The sequence below is a fragment of the Lissotriton helveticus genome, assembly GCF_964261635.1.
Source record: "Lissotriton helveticus chromosome 1_1 unlocalized genomic scaffold, aLisHel1.1 SUPER_1_unloc_14, whole genome shotgun sequence".
Classification (NCBI taxonomy): Eukaryota; Metazoa; Chordata; class Amphibia; order Caudata; family Salamandridae; genus Lissotriton; species Lissotriton helveticus.
Window position 1 is genome coordinate 3,044,125 of NW_027611653.1, and position 15,660 is coordinate 3,059,784.

Sequence of the window (15,660 nt, forward strand, 5' to 3'; positions counted from 1 at the left end):
GAAATACAGACTGCCACTTCCAGTTGTCACCTTTCTGTAAATACTCTTAAGTCCTTTACATCAGTGTTTGGAAGATGCTCATCTGAAGTGAAGCTATAAATTATTTTTGACAGCAGCAAAGTGTGAGGCCCTGTACTTGAACTGCCTGACCCTTAAAAACATTCCCATCTGTGACATCTGAAATCCCAGGTCTTTACAGGCACCAATGCTTGTTTGTGTGAAATGTATTCACTCTTGGAGCCTGGAGGCGGCGGTTCTGTCAGCGGCCACCAGAGTGCGGTCCTCGCCTGCTGATGGAAACCCACTGAGCTGCACATTGGATGAAAGAGAGAAAGGTTTCCTCTTCTGGGTCAGCAGCAGCAGAGACAGCACCAGCAGCGGTGGTGACATCACTTCCTGTCTCTCATGGTGTGCAGCCTGTTGCAGAGGAGGAAGGATCCCTGCCTGGTGGGCAGTTACCTCCATCTACAGCCCCTCACAGACTCCAGATCTGCCCCCCCCCAGGAGAAGGCAAGGCCTGTCCAGGGGTGCAGAGGAAGTGAGGCCTGTCCAGGGGTGCAGAGGAGGAGAGGCCTGTTCAGAGGTATAGAAGATGTGAGGCCTGTCCAGGGGTGCAGAGGAGGAGAGGCCTGTCCAGAGGAGTGCAGAGGAGGTGAGGCCTGTCCAGGGGTGCAGAGGAGGAGAGACCTGTCCAGAGGAGTGCAGAGGAGGAGAGGCCTGTCCAGGGGTGCAGAGGAGGAGAGACATGTCCAGAGGTGCGGAGGAGGAGAGGCCTGTCCAGAGGTGCAGAGGAGGAGAGGCCTGTCCAGAGGTGCAGAGGAGGAGAGGCCTGTCCAGGAGTGCAGAGGAGGAGAGGCCTGTCCAGAGGAGTGCAGAGGAGGTGAGGCCTATCCAGGGGTGCAGAGGAGGTGAGGCCTGTCCAGGGGGTGCAGAGGAGGTGAGGCCTGTCCAGGAGTGCAGAGGAGGAGAGGCCTGTCCGGAGGAGTGCAGAGGAGGTGAGGCCTATCTAGGGGTGCAGAGGAGGTGAGGCATATCTGGGAGTGGTGCAGAGGAGGTGAAGCCTCTCCAGGGGGATGCTGAGTGGTGAGGCCTGCCCAGGGGGATGCAGAAGAAGCTAGGCCTGTCCTGAGGGGTGCAGAGGAGGTGAGGCCTATCCAGGGGTGCAGAGGAGGTGAGGCCTGTCCAGGTGGTGCAGAGGAGGGGAGGCCTGTCCAGGGGGTGCAGAGGAGGTGAGGCCTGTCCAGGGGTGCAGAGGAGGTGAGGGCTGTCCAAAGGAAGGGCAGAGGAAGTGAGGCCTGTCCAGAGGAGGAGAGGCCTGTCCAGAGGAGGAGCAGAGGAGGGGAGGCATGTCCATGGATGCAGAGGAAACAAGGCCTGTCCAGGGGTGCAGAGGAGGAGAGGCCTGTCCAGGGGAGCAGAAGAGTTGAGGTCTGTCCAGGGGATGCTGAGGAGGAGAGGCCTGTCCAGGGGTGCAGAGGTGGAGAGACCTGTCCAGGGATGCAGAGGAGGTGAGGCCTGTCCAGGGGTGCAGAGGAGGTGAGGCCTGTCCAGGAGTGCAGAGGAGGAGAGGCCTGTCCAGGGATGCAGAGGAGGTGAGGCCTGTCCAGGGGTGCAGAGGAGGTGAGGCCTGTCCAGGGGTGCAGAGGAGGTGAGGCCTGTCCAGGAGTGCAGAGGAGGAGAGGCCTGTCCCGAGGAGCAGAGGAGGAGAGACCAGTCCAGGTGTGCCGAGGAGGAGAGGCCTGTCCAGCGGAACAGAGGAAGAGAGGCCTGTCCAGGGGTATAGAGGAGGTGAGGACTGTCACGGGGTGCAGAGGGGGAGAGGCCTGTCCAGGGGACAGAGGAGGAGAGGCCTGCCCAGGGGTGCAGAGGAGGAGAGACCGGTCCGGGGGTGATGCAGAGGAGGTAAGGCCTGTTCTGTCCATGAGGGTGCAGCCGAGGTGAGACCTGTCCGGGTGGTACAGAGAAGGTGAGACCTGTGGAGAGGGAGTGAGGGGCAAAAGAGGTGAGACCTGTGAAGAGGGGGAGGGGCAGAGGAGGTGAAACCTGTCCTTTCGGGGGGAGGTTAGAAGAGGTGAAGCCTGTCCAGGGGGAGGCACAAAGAAGATGAGGCCTGTCCAGCAGGTGCAGAGGAGGGGAGGACTGTCCATGGGATGTAGAGGGGGGTGAGGCATGTTTGGAGGTAGGTGCAGAGGAGGCGAGACCTGTTGTGGGGATGCAGAGGAAGCAAGGCCTGTCTAGGGCCTCAGAGGAGGTGAGTGAGGCCTGTCCAGGGGGATGTAGAGGAGGTGAGGCCTGTCCAAGGGTGCAGTGGGGGAGAGGCCTGTACAGGAGGGTGCAGATGAGGTGAGGCCTGTCTTGTGTTTGGGTGTTTCAAAGGAGGTGGGGCCTCTCCAGGAGGGATGCAGTGGAGATGAGGCCTGTTCGGCCGGGCGGGGTGGTCGAGAACTGAGTTTAAGTTTGTTAATTGTTGTCCCAAGAGATTTGTGGAATGAGTCTAAGTTGCTTGTAAACTGGCCAATTGAAGAGCCACAGAGTGAAGCGCCTCAAAATATTTTATTATATAGTACAAGAGATTAATGCAGAGTTACAGACAATATTGCAAAGGCAAAGACCAGGTAAAAGAGGGCGCATCTTTTAGCGTTGCATCCAGAGGTTAGTCCACATATCCAGCAAAATGTGAGGGGCTAACATTCCGGATGAGATTTTGTTTTACGCAAAGTTCTATAGTGAGAATGTTGTTCCTAAGCAGAAAATTATCCCAAAAAAATAATGAGCGCTCAGACAAAAATGTTCCATACGGGTGACGATAGTGGTTCTCACGGATTGTATTCTTGTTTTGATTCTGGGTTTGTTGCTGCTGTGAATTTGAATATGCACGGCGTTGGTGTGCAGAGTAATGATGTTCAGTATGTGCAAGGAGGAAATGTTCCTCTGGGTCAGGGCTGGACTGGGAACCCAAACCAGGCCTGACAATTTTGACAGACCAGCTCCCTGCCTCTTTTGTTGCTGGAGGGGGCGATATAGCAGCACCACAGCAAAACCAGCCCCCAGTAACAAATACGTTTCCCAGCACTGAAGAATCAGCCCCGACTCTTCCAGCCCCCGGGGAAACACCCGAAGCCAGTTACGGCCAGTCCGGCCCTGCTCAGAGTGTAGGTTTTACTGACAGTGGCAATTTAAATACCTCAAACACTAATAGTGTGCAGAATAAGACACGCTCCTTGCGATGTTTGCAGGAACCTGTGAAACTGGAACATGAATCAGATGGCCAGAATGGGATGTCTCGGTCAATGGTACCAGCCCAACTGGCCTCTGTGCTGAGCATGCAGAATCAAAGGCAGATATATTGGAACATGCCTTCAGTCCCGATGGTCCCACAGCCCAGAGTAGAATAGAACGCCAAATTCTCAACAAATTCAGTATTTCAACAAAATCCTTCAGTGATTAATAAGGATTTTCCACAACTTCCTCCTGCACTTGGAGTTTCTGCTGGACTGAATCAGACACAATGACGGTGCCTGGGACGGGAGAAGGATTGCATGCTTGGTGCAGTCCTAGAGATCACCCAGAGTGGCTCTTTTGTAGAAGATGTAAATGGGAATCCAGCATCACTTTTAATCAATAAATGTGCCTCCCGTTCCACAGTCATACTGACGGGAGCTCCCAACCCCCCTCTTGGGAAAGGAGTCCAAGTTGTAGGCATTTCTATTAAACAAGTAATAATCTGTCAGCAAATGTTCCCGTACAAATTGTGTCAATGATGAATGGCCAGAAACTTAAACTGTGATTAAGATCCAGTTATTATGTTAGGGAATTACCTTGTAAAATGACTTGTGGCTTTTGGGGAAGAGTCACAATTAATTATTCATGTTGTAGGTGTGGTTTATTAAATTACATTTTGTTGTGCCATGTTTTCATGAACATTCATTGATTGCAGTCATTTTTACCTCATCGTGAACCATGTCAATAATGTGTTCTCTCTGTCTAAAAACATAAGAACTTTTCCTTGATTCCTAACTGAGCAGATTCCATATCAGTTTGCTATTTGATATAATAAAAAAAATGTTTTCTTATTTCTTAGCACACATTTGTTGTGTGTGGTCTGTCTATTGACATTACAGCTAGAGTTATTTCTGATTCTGGCTTTTCATATACTTTAGAGGTTATCTTTATGTGATTCTCCTGCAAATATTATGATAATTATTTCTCTGACTGAGTACCCATGTTTATGCCTTCAGTAATTATTTGAAACCTTTAATATAGCTTTGAAGCTTGTTGCAGCTCCAAAGGCAAGGGCCTTTACCAAGGGAGCGGTCCTTTAAGGGGATGTACTGCCTGCTATGGCTGACTATAAGGTCATTACACTGTTTGCCCCATGAGGGCAGAATGTGTTAATTAATAAAACAATGGTGTCCCAGACACCGAGGGGGTTGAAACATCCCCCGTACTCCAAAACCTTTGTTTCACAGCTGTTGCGGTGAATGTTGAACAGCCGCATGCGGGACCACGGTGGTTAATTGTTGAACATTCACAGCAATAGCTGTGAAAGGAGGCGGAAGTCAGCGCTGGTTCGCCCTGGGCTCGGCTAAACTGCATTTCATCATTCAGGTGAGCCGGGGAGATGCAGGAGATGAGCAGAACCTCCCCTCCTTCCGAGACGCCAGTGACACTGCGAGCTACGGGAGGAGGAAGGGGGAGGCTCTTGTGTGCCCTGCTGCAGGCTCTATCTTCTGCCTTCTCCTGCCCAATCCATATATTTCGGAGAGGCAGAGGAAAGAAAGAGGCAGAGGCTGTGTATTTGGACATTGTAATGTTCAGAGCAGCGGGCCTAGATCAGGTTGTATAGGCTGCTGCTGCTCCGTTGTCTTCAATGGAGGTCTCAACATTCCAATGTTCCAAGCTTTGTCTCGTGAAGGATTTATTCCAATGTTCTAGTGCTTTGGTCACTGTCCTATAGGGCTCACAAGACGCTGATCCTCCACATCACACCTTTAGATAACTTATCAATAAAAAGCGCCAACACATTGATTGAAGCCTTGTTGCTTCCATTGCTCAGCATTCGAACTCTGCATCAGCTGGAGCTTGAATTGCAGTTGCTCAGAGAACATGGTTTGGAAAAATCTAAGAGTCTTGTTGAATTATCTATGAACGGTGGGCAGAATTATGTACAAGGACATTAACATGCCTTTTGTGAACCAGATTTTTTTGATTTACAAGTTTCATGGCCTGGAAATGGAAAGATGGGGGTTATTAAGACGTGGACTGGGTTGTTGGGGTCTGTTATCTGAGACTGTGGGTGCACTCCATATTCACAGAGACCTTTTACAGCAGGGGATCATGGCTCTTGAGACAAAAAAATTATTTATTCATAACCATAGTTGCTTCGCAATGGCCTCCAGAGAACAAGAGATTCTTTTGTTTTGGAAGTTCAGGACGGTTATTTGTAAAATGTGATGAAGTGTGATAGTCGTCTGACGCAAAACCATTTCTTTACTTCCTTTCAAGGTATTCTGGGATGACCAAGTAGTGCGGCGTGGCTGCCACACTCGGAGGAACCAAATATAATATAACTTTCAGGTAAGGATTCCTATACCTCTAAGTTTCCTCTTCCTGTGTTTCTTCTTTCTCTATTCCCTTTCTTGATCTCTGTTTTGTTTTTGTCTCTTCAGCTTCAACATTTGACTCCCTCAGTGCACTATTCTTGTTGTTATCAAACTTCTGATAATAATATGATGGAGCCACATTCCTCCTCGAACATGTGAGGGGTGTAGTGCAGGTCCAGTTCCTTTTTTGGTCAGTTTTGCCCAAGCAGTTCCTTAACTTTGCCTTTGACACCGTCCCCCATGAGGGTCTCTCGCCAGACTCCATGACATCAGTCTGAGGGGGACGGTGTACAATTGGTTTGGATCATTTCTGGCTGGCCGCCGTCAAACGGTCTGGGCCTCATCTAGCTCGGCCGTGATGCCGCCACTGGGAGTCGGAGTTCCGCAGGGTTCTGTGTTGAGCCCGACTCTTTTTAACATCTTTATGACCCCTTTGGCGGCATTGGCTAGGTCCTTTGGGGCCCGGATCGTATCCTAAGCCGATGATACCCAGCTCCTCTTTTCGTGCAGGAAAGGAGAAGACTTCGATGGAGAGAGTATCCGTGAGTGCCTTGGGGCTGTTTTTAAATGGTTCCAGCTGAACAGCCTCAAGTGCAACTCAGATAAATCTGAGGTACTCTTCTTCGGCTGTCCTTTTGACCCGGATTGGCAGGCATGGTGGCCTGAAAACATGTTCCCTCCGTCTTCCCAGCTGGTTAAGAACTTGGGGGTCAAGATAGATAAGGGTCTGACGTTAAGATCTCAGATCCTTGGTTTAACGGGAACATGCTTCGGTCTCCTCAAGATGCTGCGGAAGTTTTTGCCTCTACTCTCAGAGGAGCACAGGAAGATGACAGTGCAGGCCCTGATTGGTTCAAGACTGGATTATTCCAACGTCCTTTATCTGGGCCTGCCGGAATATTTTTTGCAGCGGCTGCAAGTCGTCCAGAACTCGGCTGCGAGGGCGATTTATGGCCTAAACAGGCGAGTCAGTGCTGCTAGCCTTTTGCAGGCACTCCATTGGCTGCCTATCCGGAAGCGGATAGCTTTTAAGGCCTTGACCTTGGCCTATAAGGCTCTTCATGCTGTGGGAGCACAGTATCTCCAAAGGAGACTTGCCTTTTACCACCCGGCCCGATCTCTAAGATCTGAATCTTTACTTCTTGCGGTGGTCCCGCGAGTAAAAAGGGCTTGTATTGGAGGCCGCTCCTTTGGGTTGCTAGCGCCACAGCTTTGGAATACTTTACCTCTGGTTCTTCGTGGTGCTACTAACCTGTTTACCTTTAGGAAGGGCCTTAAAACCTGGCTTTTTGCCCTTTAGGCTGTTTTATTCAGTTTTATTATATTGTCTGATCTGTGTTCTTTATTGCTGTGTTGTGTTACCTTGATACAGGTTTTAAATAAAGCGCCGGGACACTCTTTTTGAGTAGCCGTGCGCTTTAAAAGACAAACATATAACATAACATAACATAACATAACATAACATAACATAACTATTATCACATTTGTCTCCTCCTCTACAGCACGTGACACCATAATCCCTCTGTCTGTCTTTCGGCGCCTTTTCTCTATGGATCTGACTTCCATCTCTTTACATCCTCCTAAACTGCCCTTTTCTGTCTTGTCTACTACAAGCAAAAGACACAGTATATGTGTGTGGACACACATGCACATAGGGCTTGCTTTAAGGTGGTGCGACTGGTGGAGCCGCACCTGGTGCTGACCTTGTGGGCACTGTGTTTAGAAGTAACTTATGGGTTCACAGGCATCTGCTGCACAGTTCCCTGTGCTGGAACATGTGGTGAGAGTGGAAGATAGCCTTTTTTCTCTTTCTTCTGTTTTGTGCTGCAGTACCCGGGTCCTGTCGAAGGAGCATGATGAGTTCTGGGCCACAAAGTAAGTCCTTATCATCCGCACAATTTGAAATGGTGAATTCCACTGAGCTAACTGGACACAGCGTCAGTCTATGGTGGCATTTAAAGCACTGAGTGTAACAAGGCCAATTCCTTTGTTCAATAAAATGTCCCTTCCTAAATCACCGGAAAAAGGAATAGATGAACAGTCTAGGTGGGCAGGAGAGTAAATAACATCTGAAAATTCATTAAAAGTATTACAAATATCTCATTTGATGCCAGCCTTTGTTACGGATATTGTAAATTGATAGTGTTGGCTGCTTCTGAAAATCTGTGTCACAATATATGTGCAACTTGTGTTTCTTTCTTAAATATTAATTACGTTTACTCTCACATCCTTGAGTTCCAGTGATCCAAAGGTCCCGATCTACAGTGTCCCAGAGCTGTTTCACCACTATCAGAAATGATACTCAACTGATTTCCTATCTTGTTTTTGATAATGCTTTCTTTGTGCAAAGTATAAAGTCATAAATATTTTTCTTTGTGTTCATTTACAATCTCTGACTCCATTTCTACAGGTGACTGAAGCATGAACAGAAATAAGAAGGTTTAAATTAAGTGAAACACAACGAAAAGGATTATTTCAAGGAAAGTTAAAACATTCTCGATCTCTTGAGAAGAAACATATTCTATGTTCCAGGAATGATGAGGATGTTGGAGCGGAAGAAACTGGTGAATGTGAAAGTTGTCAAATCCCTAAAGGAAAAGGAGCATAAATGTTTACCAAGTGTCAGTAACTGAGATTAAGGAGAACATTGGCCACAATTGATCCCCATGCAGTGCACATGGGAAAACTCAGTGCTGTAACTTCTGTTTGATGGTTTATGAGAAATGCTTTGGAGACGCAAACCCTCCCTAACAGATCAGCATCCGTAGACGTGTTGTGATGTGACAGAACCGTCAAAAAGACTAATATCCTTGGTTTACAAGCACAAGCTTTGTCTCTGTCTCCTGAAGATGAGAGGAGAGAAAAGGTTGTTTAAAAGAAAGTCATTGTAAATACACTTTCTCAGATGTCCATTCACCAAAGATGCTGGATTATCATTTCCAATATAGGAAGATTTTCCCCCACCAGCTCTGTCTCTTGGGTTGATCCGAGGGGTTTCAAAGTGACCTGTAACTTCCAAAGTGTATCATGTACCTGTCTTAGCCACTGAGCAAAAAAGCATATACTGGCACAGACAGTATAAAAGGGGCCTTAGTCTAGAAGCCCTACCAAAATCGTCTAGAACATCCATCACCTGTGGTAGATACGAATTCACGATCCTGAGGTACACAAATGCATCATCAGCATACAGTGATATCTCCTCTCAATTTGTCTCACTCGGTATACTGATTGCTGGGTCCTGTGAATGAAACAGGGCAGCAAACAGATCCATGGCTAGGGCAAAAGTAATCGACAGCGGGCCTCTTTGCTGCATGCTTCAAAAGAAACTGAGATCTCTGCCTGTCCAGATGCGGGCCAGCAGGATGGTGTATTAGTCAAAGCAGGGGAGGACGGGCGCAGCGGGCTCCCCAAAGGCAAGCCCGTCTGCACCCGTCCGTGCCATTACGAGATACGGGGCACGCCACCATGACAAAAAATACATCTATTCTATAGCCAGTCTCCTACATATGGCACCCAATACACTTTATACTATTGAGGATCATTTACGGCAAAAGCTACAGTCCTTTGGGCTTTTAAACTCCAAGCCCCTGACTGCTGACGATATCCAACCCCGGGTGTACGATCTGTGATTCGTCTGATGTCATCCACATTAGGAACAGGCAGAGACTTGGTTAAAGACCTCGATTTGATGTACCTTAATAACCGTTCCATGGTCAAACACCAGTTAGAAATTTGTAATACCATAGACACGAACGCACCGGATTGCCTGCTACTTACTGAGATTTGGCTCACAGAGGAGTCGTCACCTGACATCCTGGCAGCCCTCCCCGACAATTACTATATCCTACGCACAGACAGGCCACTAGGGAAGAGAGGGGGAAGAGTGGCTGCAATTTAAAAAAAAGAACTTCCCCCCTCTGCCCTGTCTCATCTGGTAATTGCATCAGTAGATTCTCTTGTAATTAAACTTACTTTATACAGTAGCACGCTTATTTTTCTGATGTTATACAGACCCCCGCAACAATGCCTGACTTCCCCAAGACCCAATCAATCAATCAATCAATCAAGAAATTTGTATAGCGCGCTACTCACCCAGGGTTTCAAGGCGCTTGGGGGGGGGGGAGGTCCGCTACTGCTCGAACAGCCAGTTCTCGAGTTGCTTCCTGAAGGAGAGGTGGTCTTGGGTAAGACGGAGGTGGATGGGGAGGGAATTCCAGGTCATGGCTGCCAGGTAGGAGAAGGATCTTCCTCCCATGGTGGCTCTTCGGATGCGTGGAACGGTGGCAGGGCGTGGCTGGTTGAACGTAGTTGGCGGGTGGGAGTGTAGAAGGTCAGGCGGCTGTTGAGGTACCTGGGGCCTAGGTCGTGGAGGGCTTTGTGTGCTTGGGTGAGGAGGCGGAATGTGATTCTTTTGCTGACGGGGAGCCAGTGCAGGTCTTTCAGGGGTCCGGCAATGTGGCTGTGGCGGGGGATGTCCAGGATGAGTCGTGCGGAGGCGTTCTGGATGCATTGGAGTCTTTTCTGCAGTTTGGCTGTGGTTTCGGTGTAGAGGGTGTATCCGTAGTCTAGTCGGCTGGTGACGAGTGCCTGGGTGACCGTCTTCCTGGTTTCGGTGGGTTCCATCGGAAGATCTTTCGGAGCATGCGCAGGGTGTTGAAGCATGAAGACGAGACGAGACCCTTGCTAATCACATTGCATCTTTGATCACTGACTATGACAAAGTAATGATTATAGGTGACCTGAACTTCTAGGCCAATGAGACTGATGAGGGAAAATCTTCCAGAGAGCTTTCTGAGTCCCTTGCCTGTCTAAACCTTACTCAACACATTGATACCCCTATGCACATTAAGGGCCACACCGTTGATCATGTGTGGTCAATCATTGTTAACTTGACTAACCTGGCAGTACTACCCTGTGCTTGGTCTGATCACTATATCAATAATTTTATTCTGCTTGCCCCCCCCCCCACTGAACTCTAATCCCTCACTCTCAAAAAGCACTTATAGAAACTGGAATCGGGTTGAGCTGGATAAACTAGTAGAAACTCTGTTTACAGAGCAGCTGGTATCAGAAGGCAATCCTGATAACTGGGAGAGTAAGATTAACGATTATCAAAAGAAAGCCTTCGAACTCCATGCACCTCTACAGACCAAACCTACCGCCCTAGGAAGCATGAAGATTCCAAAGGGTTTAACAAAGATCTAAAAAACATTAAACTCCAAGTACGCCAAGCCAAGCGGAAGTGGAGGAAAACCTACAAAGCACAAGATAAACTTGATTACACCACCATTCCCCATCAGTATATGGCGGCTATACTGGAGGCCAAGAGAGCCTTCTTTACGAATAGGGTACTCAACTCTGACAATGGTTCGAAAGAAATCTTCAAGATAGTAAAAGAACTCTCTAACCCCAGCCGTGTCACGCCATCTTTTGTGCCCAGTCAGGTACTTTGCGATGACCTGAACTCCTTTTTCTTGGACAAAATAAAGAAAATTCAAAATTCCATTGCTCCCACTAACCGTGACCACCGAAACAACAGGAGACTTCCAATCCTTGTGTTCTAAACTCCCTTCCCTTAATGGACAAGAAACGTTTCCTGGACCTTATAGCTAAGATCAAATCAGGCTCACCCAAGGAGGATTGCCCCATCTATGTCTCCAAAGCAATCTATCGATACTTCCCCAATACCTCTCTTAAATTACTGAACCATTCACTGTCCCGTGGCATTGTTCCACTTACTTTTAAAGAAGCAGTGGTTGTTATACTTCAGAAAAAAGGAAGGCATAGACCCCAATAAATTGGAGAACTACAGACCCATCTCTCTCCTCCCTTTCCCGACGAAAGTGCTGGAGACCCATGTGGCTACTCGCCTAAGCTCTTTTCTGGAAACCACTACATTCTTGGACAACCATCAGGCAGGTTTTCGTCCCGCACACTCCACCGAAGCAGTGATTCTATCAGTACTGGACGACCTCAAGGGACAGGTTGACATGGGCCATACTCGGGTCTGATCCTCCTTGACCTGTCTGCGGCATTTGGCACCGTGAACCACAAAATCTTGTTGAAGCGCATTGCCGCAGCAGGTCTCGGGGGCTCTGCCCTTGCCTGGGTCAGCTCATTTCTGGAAGCCCGTAAACAGTTAGTGTGGCTCTCACCCTTCAAATCTAGAATGGTAGACCTGAACTGTGGCGTTCCTCAGGGTTCCTCTCTCTCGCCAATTTTATTTAATATCTATATACGACCCCTGATTTCAGGTCTACGTCAGATGGGTGTGAAAATCTTCAACTACGCAGATCACGTGCAGCTTATTTTCACCCTTGACAACTCTGTAGAATCTAAGGATTTTGTCAAGTGGTCGATGCTCTATGTGAAAGCATGGATGAATGAAAATCAACTAGAGCTGAACTCAGAAAAACCTGATATCATCGTTCCCCACAGCAAACATGACTACTGGACCCCTCCTATTGGTTCCTCGATCTAGGAGAGGCACCCATCCCTAAATCTGCTATAAAAAGTCTTGGTGTTCATATTGATGCCGACCTCTCTGTGAGCACCCAAATTGGCTCAGTGACTTCGGCATGCTTTGTCCAATTGCGCAAACTGCGCAAGATCAGACACTTCTTTAGTAAGAAAGCATTCACCCAAATCGCCATAGCCCTAATCCTTTCTAAAATTGACTATGGGAATGTCCTCTACATTGGTCTCCCACAATTCCTGAGACACCGATTGGAGATGATTCAAAATCAAGTGGTGAGGATCATCTATCTTAAGGACAGACAATGGCATATTACCCCCCTGCTTAGAGACCTCCACTGGCTCCCAGTGGAGCAACGAGCCTTGTTCAAAGCTGGTTGTACACTCTTCAAAGCTATTCAAGACACCGGCCCAAGATTCTTCATCTCTTTGATCAATAAACATCTACCTCAGCGGACTTTGAGATCCTCGCACCAGAACCTCCTGATGGTGCCCAGAATCCATCGCTTGAGGGAGACTATCTGCGGGTCATAAAACAGCTAAAGACCTGGCTTTTCACTACAGCCTACAACTAGCTATCTCAGGCCCACAACTGCACTCATCGATTCACTCTCACAGTGCCAAGAAACCAGGCGGTGTACCTGCGCTCTAGAAAGCCCCATATACCATAACATAACATACCATATTATGACACAGGACGTCACACCTTCTCCCCCTAACACATTCTAAACTTAAAGAAAATAAAAGGAAACTTAATAATGAATACAAAGGATACAAAGAACATAATAGAGAATGCAGTTACGATCTTTGAAGAACTCAACAAAGCGATTTTATAGGCAAAGAGAAAACTAGGGTGCATGGCAAATGGGAAAGAGCTCACTTTAAGAAACACAATTGCACAAACGTCGGGGAATACATTTCAAGCGAAGTGGCCCAGAGTCCCATTCTTGTGCAAAAGGCTCTTCCACCTCAGAGCCTGAATCAGGCCCACCAGTTGTGGTGCTAGTATCAAAACTAGCACTAGCCTGACACTTCACCACTCAACTTAAATTCTAAATTTTACGGTCACTCGTCTTTATTGCATTTTTGAGAACCTTGCTAACCTAAACGGAATTTGAATCTGGGAGACTTGATCTTGACCACTTGTTCTCTTCACAGACCTCCTTTTATCATACAAGATTTTTCTTTTTTATCACCTCTTTCTCTCTTTCCAGTTCTCAATACTGCCCACTGTTAGACCTGGTACCATTGAAGTGAGTCTCCCTTCCATTTTTCGCTGTTGTCTCCTCTGTTTTTGATATGTTTTTTCTGGTTAGATGCTTTGGGCACTGTGCCACTGCTATTCAGTGCCACAGTGCAAGTGCTCCCTTTGTTAAATTGATGTAATGTATTAGGGACTCCATGAAAGTCTTATTTGGTTTACTCGTCAGTCCCTAGTACAGTACACTGCATGTGCCCAGGGCTTGTAAGGCAAATGCTGCTGGTAAGCTTGCAGCACTGATTGTGCCACCCGCAGAAGCAGCTTGTAAAGTGCATCTTAGGCCTAACCATCCAAGCCTGCCCCAGCTAGGTTGTGTATTCCATGTCTGGTTTGTGAGGAGTGAAAGGGGCTGCGGTGGCTCCAGGAGACAGGGTGAGTCAGCACAAGGCTGAATAGACCTATCTGCATTGGGAGTGGTGGGAGGAGTAGCACCTGGCCCTGAATAAGGCTGTGCCTACCTTCCACAATGCTGGCTCCACCTCCCGTGGAGCGTCTGGTAACCCTGGCCCACCCTGACAAAGGAAGAAGTAGTGCACTGGCAGGATGCACCCAGAACTGGTTTGGACTAGGTACAGAAACTCTCTGCCTTCAGAGACAAAAGATTTGTGTGTATAAAAAGGGGAAACCAGAGCTTCTTTCTCTACAACAGAACAGTTGCATTCAGCACCTTTCAAGGGCCTAGAGATGAAAAGAGTGGCTTTATCCTCCCTATAAAAGCATCTGCAAAAGAACTGCTCCTAACCCCTTCGAGCTGGCATCAGTCATGGGATTAGATACCTTTGTGGGATCAAAACTTGCTAGACAAGGTGCTTCATTCAGATGTTTCTAAATGCACTCAAACTCTTCTTCACAGCCCCTGGACCAAACAAATGTGCCTCCCTTCTTGAGGAGAGACCTCAAACAAGAGGTTTTCCCTGCAAAGTTCAGAATGAACTTGTGATCAAATTCAGCTATGGCCAGAAAGTTTACAAACTCTTCTTTGTTCAAAGGGGTGCGCAAATTACAAAGGGTGTTTACCAATGAGTCTTTGGGTTTGATGCCTGCAGCGGACACAAAATGCCCTAGGTACTCTATTACTTTGACACCAAATTTGCACTGGTCAGCCCTAAGCGTGAGGTCAGCATCGCGTAATTTCTTCAATACTGACCTCAACATCCCGTTATGCTCCTCAAAATCCACGCCAAAGATGAGCACATCATCTGGGTACACCTTGACATCCTGAAGGCCTCGAAGAATTCCCTTCATCACCCTCTGAAAAAATGAGGCTGCAGAAATCAGTCCAAAAGGCATTCTTAGAAATCTAAAGGTACCAAAGGGTGTTACACAGGAGGTAAGGTCCTGGGAAGAAGAGTGAATATTCTGAATGTTCTGACGAGGAGTGAAGGCTGGCCTTGTGATAGGCAGAGGTCAAGTCCAAGGAAGGAAATGCCTCGCACCCTCAAGAGAACACAGCATTTTAGTTATGTTGCGTAATGGGTTATGATCAATAACTGCTTTGTTGAGCTCCCTCAAGCTGACACAAAGCCTGGCCTCCCCATTGGCTTTGGGGCCATAACAACAGGAGAGACCCATTTTGTTGCTTCAACTTCTTGAATGATGCATTTGGCTAAGAGATTATCTAATTCAACTTTCATGCTCTCCCTTACTTACCAGGTGCATTCCTAACCTTAACTGTTTTTGGAACAGCATAGGATTTGACCTTTATCCAATTTACATAGTTGTTGAGACAAACCCAGTTCACCAGCAAAGATCTTAGGGAATTCCTTGATCCAGTCTCAATTAGCATTACTAACAACCTTAACTGGTGGTAATTCTTCTAGGCAGACAGATCTCATTGGGATCAAGGCAGATATGTAGATCATGTTGATGGGACCAACTTATGAGCGAGTCCCACTTCTACAAGACATAGATTTTACCAGTGATGACTCTCCCTTTGAAGTCAATTGTGCCCCAGAAATAACCCAGCAACTCAATAGTCACCCCACCTTAACCTTTTGGTCTAATGTCTGGCTTCAACAGGGTGACTTTGCCCAGCAGATTATGCTCATAAAGTGTCTTGGGGACTAGCGGTATCTTTGCCCCAGAGTCAAAGAGCATGCTCACTGGAGCATCATTAATCAAACAAGCTCCTGAGGGCCATCACTAGCATTCCCTGTGACTGGGAGAATATTGATTCCTTCCAAATCTTCTTCATAAAGATCAACTTCCCTGACTTTTTAATGCTCGTTGCCCGTTCTGCAGCTCTTTGAGACGTGACATTTTCTCTCACAAGTTTTTCACATGGCCTTCCAACCTGGGCAGTCTTTAAATTTGGCCACATGG

The 15,660-nt window shown here is 47.6% G+C and overlaps 1 long non-coding RNA gene across 1 annotated transcript; it reads left to right on the top strand.

Moving 5' to 3' along the window:
- The first annotated feature begins 777 nt into the window (after positions 1-777).
- Positions 778-12,823, top strand: LOC144805547 (uncharacterized). The gene is made up of 3 exons (XR_013605536.1): positions 778-880; positions 5,506-5,577; positions 8,014-12,823. It is a non-coding gene; the product is annotated as an uncharacterized LOC144805547 (long non-coding RNA).
- Positions 12,824-15,660: the final 2,837 nt, after the last annotated feature.